The sequence below is a fragment of the Meriones unguiculatus genome, chromosome 12 (assembly GCF_030254825.1).
Source record: "Meriones unguiculatus strain TT.TT164.6M chromosome 12, Bangor_MerUng_6.1, whole genome shotgun sequence".
NCBI lineage: Eukaryota > Metazoa > Chordata > Mammalia > Rodentia > Muridae > Meriones > Meriones unguiculatus.
In genome coordinates, this window is record NC_083360.1 from 25,003,662 (window position 1) to 25,012,335 (window position 8,674).

Sequence of the window (8,674 nt, forward strand, 5' to 3'; positions counted from 1 at the left end):
TTGAGTAGCCATGTACATGAGAATTAATTTTAGGGGGGGGTCTCAACACCAATCATGGAATGCTTTTTCATGAATCAAGCTCTCTCACTACACTAAACAAATAACTGCACATTGTTAGCATTATTACTTAAATAATGCTAACACACTGTAAAAACTGGGGCACAAAAATATCAAGTATCAATAGTAGTCACTCCGTGAGTCTTCCTATGAGCCACGTCTCAAAAGTCAGGCTCACATCAGAGACCATGGTGTCACTCAGACATGTTGCTGCTTCTCTCTTGACCAAGTATCTACCACCTGAAGAGCCACTGCTGACAATCAGAATTTTAAACACTTAGAGTATTGGTTCAAAGATAGACTTCATTAAAAAGAAACATTTTTTTCCTTCATTGAGACAAATCCCAATCAGATTGGATGACAGACTATTTCATAGCTAACTCAAAGAATGAGAGAATCCTAAGCATTTGTGAGCCACAGTAAAGGCTGCAGGAAAAAGAGAGCATTGATGAGATGCTTGTCATGGATTAAGAATGAAGAGTCCCTACAAAAGCTAAGGTGTTGAAGACTTGCTCCCAAATGCCATCTTTAGAGGTGGGTTTGGGGGAAAGTGATTGAATTTTGTCAATGAATAGATCCACTGGTGGACTCATAATTTCAGAACAGATATTATGAACTAGAAAGAAGTTGGGTCCTGAGGGTGTGCCTTTTAAAAGTGTAACTCTTCCTCACCCTACCTCCTCATCACCATCTTTTCCTTCCTCCTTTCCACTTTCCTCTTCCTTCTCCTTTTCTCCTCCTCCTTCTCCTCCTTCTCTTTCTCCTCCTACTTTTTGTCCTCTTCCTCCTTTTCTCCTTTCTTTTTTTTTCCTGGTTCCTATGAGGAGAGTGGTCTCTGTCATATTGTTCCACAGCCATGATGCTCAGTCTTACTTCAGCAACAATAGATCCAGCTGACCTTGGGATAAAACCCAGTTAAATCTATCCTCCTTTTTAACTGTTTTTTCTCCTCCTCCTCCTCCTCCTCCTCCTCCTCCTCCTCCTCCTCCTCCTCCTCCTCCTCCTCCTCCTCCTTATTCTTCTTCTTGTTCTTCTTCTTCTTCTTCCTAATATTGTTACTTTGCAATGAATGAGCACAATGGTAAGGCATGGCGATCTGATAAAGGGAGTCTTTGCCTAGGGCCTTGGATGAATTGTAAACAAAAATTAGTCAGTGGGAAAAACACCAGATTCTGAACCTCTGGCCTAATTTTTTAAATTCTCCTTTACTCCGTGTCCTTCTCTGACTTCATTCTAGCTACCTGTCATCTGCTGACCTCAGAGCCTAATAATCCTCAACTTTTCCAGACAGACAGAAAAGACTTTTCACTTAACTCCCCACTGGACCGCTGAGGTGAGGCTGGAATTAAAAATAATGAAAATCAATAGGCCTTTTTACTAAATGCTGAAGGGCAGAAACAGGGAAATAAACAGTCCTATAATACCAAAACTTCATCTAAGAGGTTTTTCCTATCCCCAGGAGACTTGCCGGAAAGGAGGCCATGCCTGACATCTTGTCCTCTAGGCTCTTGTCTTCCTTAACTTAGCAGATGCTATTTTTATCCATGCCTATTATCTGGACGCCCCCAAGTCTAGACAAGCTGATGGGCAATGATTCTCTTTGGATGTGGTGCCTGCCCTTCAAGGTAGAGCCTCCTGTGTTGGAAACTCACCCTTTCTCCAAGTAATTGAAAGTGACTGACTTTCCCCTATGGGCTACAATTTCTTTATGATCTTTCAGAAAATGTCATGGTTACCTTCTCTGAAATCAGATCTGGATGTTACCATTAATTAATGGCATAAATTGGGCTTAAGCACTAAACCGCTCTGAGTTTCCATTTCACTGTCAGCAAAATTAAGGGTTTGTATTGACACTAACTCAGCCTGGTTCTGCCTTCCCTGGGGTTCTAGGGACATTGGTTTGCATGACTCAAGCTGTTCATAGCATATGCTTTGCCTCTGTGATGTAATTCATTAAAGAGCTTTCTGAACCCAAAAGTCTAGCACAGGAGAACCATTCATCTCCCTAAGCTTGAAAGTCTCTTTGTTTATAAAGAAGCCCAAGTGCGTGGAGTTTCTTTTTTAGCCTTTGTACATTGTGCTTAATTACATTAGAGATAAGGAAACTTGGAAAACCCTTTGGGGCAGACTCAGCTGCCTGTTAAAGTCCCTGGTATGAAAACAAAGGCCAAGACCAACAGTCCACCTCAGGCCACAATATCCAATCACTGAGGCAACAGAAATGACAAGCAGAATTCAAACTAACTCATAACATCAACCACTTTTCAAAAACCTTCAAACTGTGGCCTGAGTCATGTGTCATAGGACTATCAGCTTAGGCCCAGAAGTGACTCTTAGCCAATCCCTGTGCTTAGAGTCCCATCATATACAGAGAATTTAGTATGACAATGTTGATAAGCCTCAGACTATAAAGAGAAAGAATCCAAGTGTATGTAACAAAAATGCTTTAGGTAAACCTTCTGATATCACTTGCAGAGGTCTCTGTCATAAACCCACCTAATTACCTACATAGTACATTACATTTAGCCATGTTAGCTTTAAATTTTTTCACTTTAAAGGATAATACTGCTGCTTAAAGGCATTTTGCCCTAAAGGAGACATAGCTAAAAGTATATGTTAAATGTAAAAGTCTAGAAATTAATCAATGGAAAGGGCCTGATGTTCTTCTCACATTGGGATAAGGGTATGTTTATATCTTTTCAAAAATAAATGAAATCTCAGATGGCTCCTACTCCAGTGCATCTAACCAAAATAGCATCCCAGAGCCCACCAGACAAATGAAGTGTATGAAGATAAATGACAGACCAATCAAGTGGAGCTACAAGGCTTTAGGTCATCAAGCCTACCTAGGGGAGCCAATAAGGACACAACACTACTGCCTCAAAAATGATGCTGTTATGTTTATTGACTATCTTACATGTTAATTCTCAGCTTGTCAATACAAATTCCAAATGCCTGTTGTTATGGGAGTTAAAAGGCAAATCTGTAATAGGAGACAGTATAAAGTTATTTTGCAGTGGTAAAGATGGGGGGGGGTTGTTTGTTTGGTTGGTTGGTTGGTTTTCTGCAGTTTTTTTTATTACCAGTCCCAGGAATGATTACTGGAATAAAAAAGGTGTTTCAAAAATGACCTGTATGATGAGTAAATCCACTAATATTGTAGCAAAAAGTATTAGCAGAAATTAACTAACAGATGGATGGGCAAATTGAGAGCCACAATTTTACAAAAGTGATCTACTATAGATTATTGGTTGCTCAAGTATAATCTCGGTTGTCAACATTTTTTAATGTGTCAAATTTCTCTCATACTACCAAAAGCTAAGTTAATAATCTCCATGAAAAAGAGTAAACAAAATCTCTCAAGTGACCTTTGAACAGTCATCATGGTTACGATGTCTATCCTTTTCTTTGGTCCTCTGTTAGCTATTCTTATAATTCTGTTATATTTGCCTGTATTAGTCAGACTAGCAATTTAGGCAATAAATTAAACCTTAGACTCAATTTTCTCTTTAAAAAATTAAAATGGGGGAGATGGAAGAGGCACAAAGGTCCTTATGCTCACAGACAGGCACTAAGGAACATAGAATGTTAACCACATGGAGCTGTTCCTTTAAATTGATGAATGCATAATCTGTTAATCTACAAGAAGGCTGGAATCACATGTGGCTAATAGCCTGGTTGCCTCTGTATGGCCAGAGACCACACTGAAACCTCCCCCGAAACCTTATTATAGGCCTGTTTCTCTTAGTAATTCTGAAAAACAAAATCCATCTTTAGGAAGGTATCATGTGTACTTTACAAAGAGCCTCAAGGTAGTCACATCCATTCTTTACTTAGCCTACTTTGTGATTTATTGTACAATGGGATTGAGTTAATTATCAACATGAAAGCTTTTATCAAATTGTGTTGTGCTTAGATATACCCAAAATAAACTACTTTGGGTCAAGACTCCTAAAGTTTGAACTAACACCAGCAACTTAGTTGTGTTGAAATGAACTGCCTTCTTGCCTCCTATAGATCATTAATTACTCTGTTAGCCATGGTGGTCTCAGGGATTTGCCCACATTCACTGATATCTGTTAACGTTCATGCTCTTGTCTGCAGCTTTTCACCGTTTAGGTAGCTTAGAAGGTGAATTGTTTCTCCTTGGGAGAGAAAGTCTGGGAGAATTGGACCTGAAAGACACAGAATAGAAGCAAGATGTAACTGTTTTCTTGTGACAGCACAGGGGAAACCACATTGGGGAAACTTTCATTAATGGGGAGTCAAAATTAAAGGGTCAGAAGGAAAGGGGAGCAGATATTCTGATCTGGGTGAGAATCAAGAAATTCAAAGAAAAAGAAAGGATGCGAGCTAGGACCACTGAAGCAGATGGGTGATCAGATAATTCGTTTGCAGAAGGACAGTAAAGCTTCTAAATTATTCCACTAGTCCCAGTCACATATTGACACCCGAAAGTTCACAGGACAGGAATTATCACAACTTCTCTGAGTCAATCCACCCCTCTGAAAAGATACAGTAATGTTTACTTGGCCTCACAATGCTATAGGCTTTCAATTTAATTTGGTTCCTGCTATCTTGTTATATACATAGTAGTTATGCATCGATGGGGAATAATATCACATATTTAATATATTGCAGTCTCTGCAGATCAGAAACTGAGGCCTCATTGTATTTAATCCTCTGGTCTCAATTTCTTCTGAAAGCTGAAGTAAAGAGTGAGCCAGGGCTGCAGCCTACCTTCGAGTTATGACTAGAGTCATCCTCTTTCGTAGCCTGTGGTTATTTGGCTGCATGCTGTTTCCTGCAAGCTGTCATGGTGAGGGCCTCAGCTTCTTGCTATCTAACAGAGAGTAACTACCCTCAGTTCTCATCCATGTGGACTCATCCAGCACAAAGCAGCTCTTAACACTGGAACTGACTTCTTCATAACTAGCAAGGTGAGCTGCCTAACAATACCATGATATTATTGTTTGTAATCTAGTCATACTCCAACGCTTTGTCTACCATTATTCTTGGTGTTTAGAACCAAATAACAGAACATGCATTTGCAGCACAGAGGCTGAGATAAGGGAGCCACATTAGAGTCTGTCACACAGAGAGACAATTAGCGTCTGTGCAGGGTATTAGGAAAACTCTTCAAAACAAAGTAAAGATTCTATAGCAGTGGCAAGGAGCAACATCACAAAATTAACTACAGGCAGCAAGATGAGAAAATAGGGGTGTTCAAACAATGTCAAGTTAAGACAAGGTTATTTCTCTTTTCTTTTTACTCCTATGTGAATTCCTTTCCCAGAAATCAAAGCCTTTCTTTCCTCAAATAGACAGAAACCACAAACAAGATGAAATGAGGTGAGTAATCTAGCAGGGACAAGTGTAAGGATCAAGATTTGGGTCTCTAAATTGACTTCACAAGTTGAGGCAGGGCTGGGTAATAAAGGCTTGTGAATAAGGCTTAAGGGATTTGGCTGACTTGGTGAGTCAGCAGCATGAGGTAGTTGCCAAGAATAGCAAAGTGATTGTGGCAGTGCTAGACAAGTATACCTCATTCATCCAGAGGGATAGAGATGACCCTTCCTCATTGCACTACTGTGAAGACACAGGGAAAATAGCTCACATCATAGGTTCCCCATTCTAAGAGATACATGGGTCTATTAAAGCACCTGGAAAGGAGAGGCCCCAGGAAACCAAACAGATGAGATAAAAGTGTGACTAAATACTGAGAATATTCAATTCTCAAAGACTAAATCCTGCAGTGCATAGCCAAATTCTTGTTGAACCCTAGAGAGCTTTGTTCAAGGAGAACAATTAGATGGCATATTAGTGATTTATCTGCCTAGTGTAACCAGATACCTAACAGGAAGCAGTTGAAGAAGGACGGGGGTATTTTGGCTCATGTTTTAAGAAGGGATAAAAGCTATCATGGCACAAAAAAAACATAGCAACCAGAATAAAGCTGGATGCATTCATGCACTAGGTACATAGTCAGGAATCAGGAAGCAGAGAGAGATGAATGCTTGTACTCAGCTTGCTTTTTCCTTTGTATTCATATAGTGCCTTATCTCATGGGATGGTGTCTCATTTATGGTAGTCTTCCCTGCTGAGGTAAGTCTTTCTGTAAATAACTCCATAAAAAAAAAAAAAAAAAAAAAAAAACAGGTATGTTTTTTTTTGTTTGTTTGTTTTTTGTTTTTTTTTTTTTTTTTTTGTGGTGATTCCAGATCCTAAGATGTTGGCAATGAAGACTAACCACCAAAAATAATTATATATAGACAATGAAACTCAAAGGCGTAAGTAAAAATAAGTCCTGCAGGGTCAGCTTTTGCTCAGGTTGAAATTTCTTCCAGCAGCCACTGATGTCCTAGCATGAAATCTATGCTTCTCATTGGAGGCTTTCAGTGAACCATGTACTTGTTCCACTGACAGCCAAGTACAAGTTATGTCAGACAAAAAAGAGTACACATTCCCTGTCACCAGGTATGTCCCTTGAATAAGACAAACAAATAAACTATTGCAATTAAAAAAAAAAAAAAACAAAACGAAATGTTAAGTGTTGAAGTAACTACCATTCCTCAAGTCTCAGTTGCTTCTTTAATGTCTATGTCAAATGCATGAGGCCAAGGATCAACTCCTTTGGCTTTGAGAGGCTTCTTATTCTTTTGTTTTGTTTTGTTTTCTTGAGACAGGGTCTACAGTCCAAGTACTAACCGGCCAGCCCTTGCCTAGCTGCTAAGCTCAGAGGAGATTGGGAACACTCAGGGTGGTATGGCTGTAGACGTCTTCTCATTCTTGGGACTAGACTGAAAGAAGGGCACTAGACTGAAGACACAAGAAGGGCAAAGGAGCTGGTGGGAGCTTATGCCTTTGGACTTTTCCTCAGTTAATAACTTTTCCTGGTGTTATTAATCAGATCACTCCATGGGCTGAAGGAGGTCACGGAGGTCAGCTTGAAGGAGAGAAGCATAATCTCATCACAGGTGGAAATCAGAGTGTTACAGATCGCCCAGCAGTGGGCAAGTTAAGGGTCCTTCAGCGGACAAAGTGCTCCTTTCCAACACAAGTCAGATGATACTATGGGAGCAATAACTCTTTCAAAGAAATGCCCAATAATATCATTCTTTCCAGTCTTGGGCTAATCATCCAGTTTTGGAAACCTCCATTCACATATACAAAAAGTAACAACACACTTTACCACGAACACCTATAAACTGCTTAGCTCTGGTCTATGTGGAGCAGTTTCCTTGCCTGGGAGAGCAATGGAGGATATAAACAACTTAGGAAGAGAAAATTATAGAAATTCAAATCTTGTAAAGGAAATTCAACAGCTGAGAAAGCACCACTATGAAAAGCTAAATTAATCTGGGGGTAGGGGCAGAGAATGGATGAAAAGAAAAATAGGAGAAGCTGAATTTAATTAAAGGACCTTAAGAGAAAGTATTAGTAGCTAGTCTCCATAAGGAATAATAAATGAAAACAGCTGAGTTGGGCACCACAGGCATAAATTGTGGTACCTCTTACGTTTCCTTCCCCCAAATTGAACTTATTTATCTGTGCAAACTCCATAGATGGTGGATGAAATTTGGGCTGACTAAATCTTATTTATCTGCTTTTAAGAAATTTTTATTATTGTCTGGCCACCAGAAGTAGAAAAATCCCCAGTGGTATAGAAAAAAAAAAAATCACTCTTTTTTTTTTCCAGTATGCCCACAGTGCCAGGGGAAACCAAGTGAGACAAAAAGAACTTTTGGCTCAAAATACTCCACCACTCTGCAGCACACCCTCTAATTTTTAAAAGATCTAATATTGACATTCAGAGTGTAGTTTTGTTTGTTTATTTTCTTTCGCTCTTCTGTTGTCACTCTTTTTCATCTGTTATAATAAAGGATGGTGGTGCAACTCAGTTAGTGAAGTGCTTGTCTAACAAGCATGAAGCTCTGGGTTCAGGGTCCAGAACCATATAAAACAAGTACCCACACACCAGAGGCAGGAGGGTCAGAAGTTCAAGGCCATCTTCAGCTACACAGTGATTTCAAAAGCATCATGGACTACATGAGACTCTGTTTCAAATAAGTAAAACAAACCACAATCCTTGGAAGAAGCAAGTCCAAAACTACAGTACACATAGCTTATAAGAATGCAGATTACAAAGGAGCTGTTTCAAAACCAACTTACTATCCTATGAGGAAAATGTGTTTTAAAAATTGTAGTGTAGTAGCTAGCTCAGCAGCATTCACCTCTAAAGCTGCCATCATGGCCCAGGCAAATATGAAAATGGTGAATAGGCAGAACTGAGAAAAGTCAAATCTTGATCTGGCCAATGGAGACTGCAAAGCCTGGATGGGATTTCCGATGGGAGCCCTTCAATCTTGGCTAATGCTAAAAGTACTAAGCACTTAATTCATAGCACATACAGCTCTCAGATCTTGCCTGCATTGTCTCATAATGATAGCACATGATATAGGCATTATTTCTGTGCACAGTTTACAGATAATGAAAACAGCCACAGCGGTAGGCTAACACAGATAAAAATGTACAGAAATTAATTATTTAAAAAAATCAGCATACCAGGGTTGTACATTCACTTAATTCCAGCACTCAAGAGGCAGGGGAACCTCTA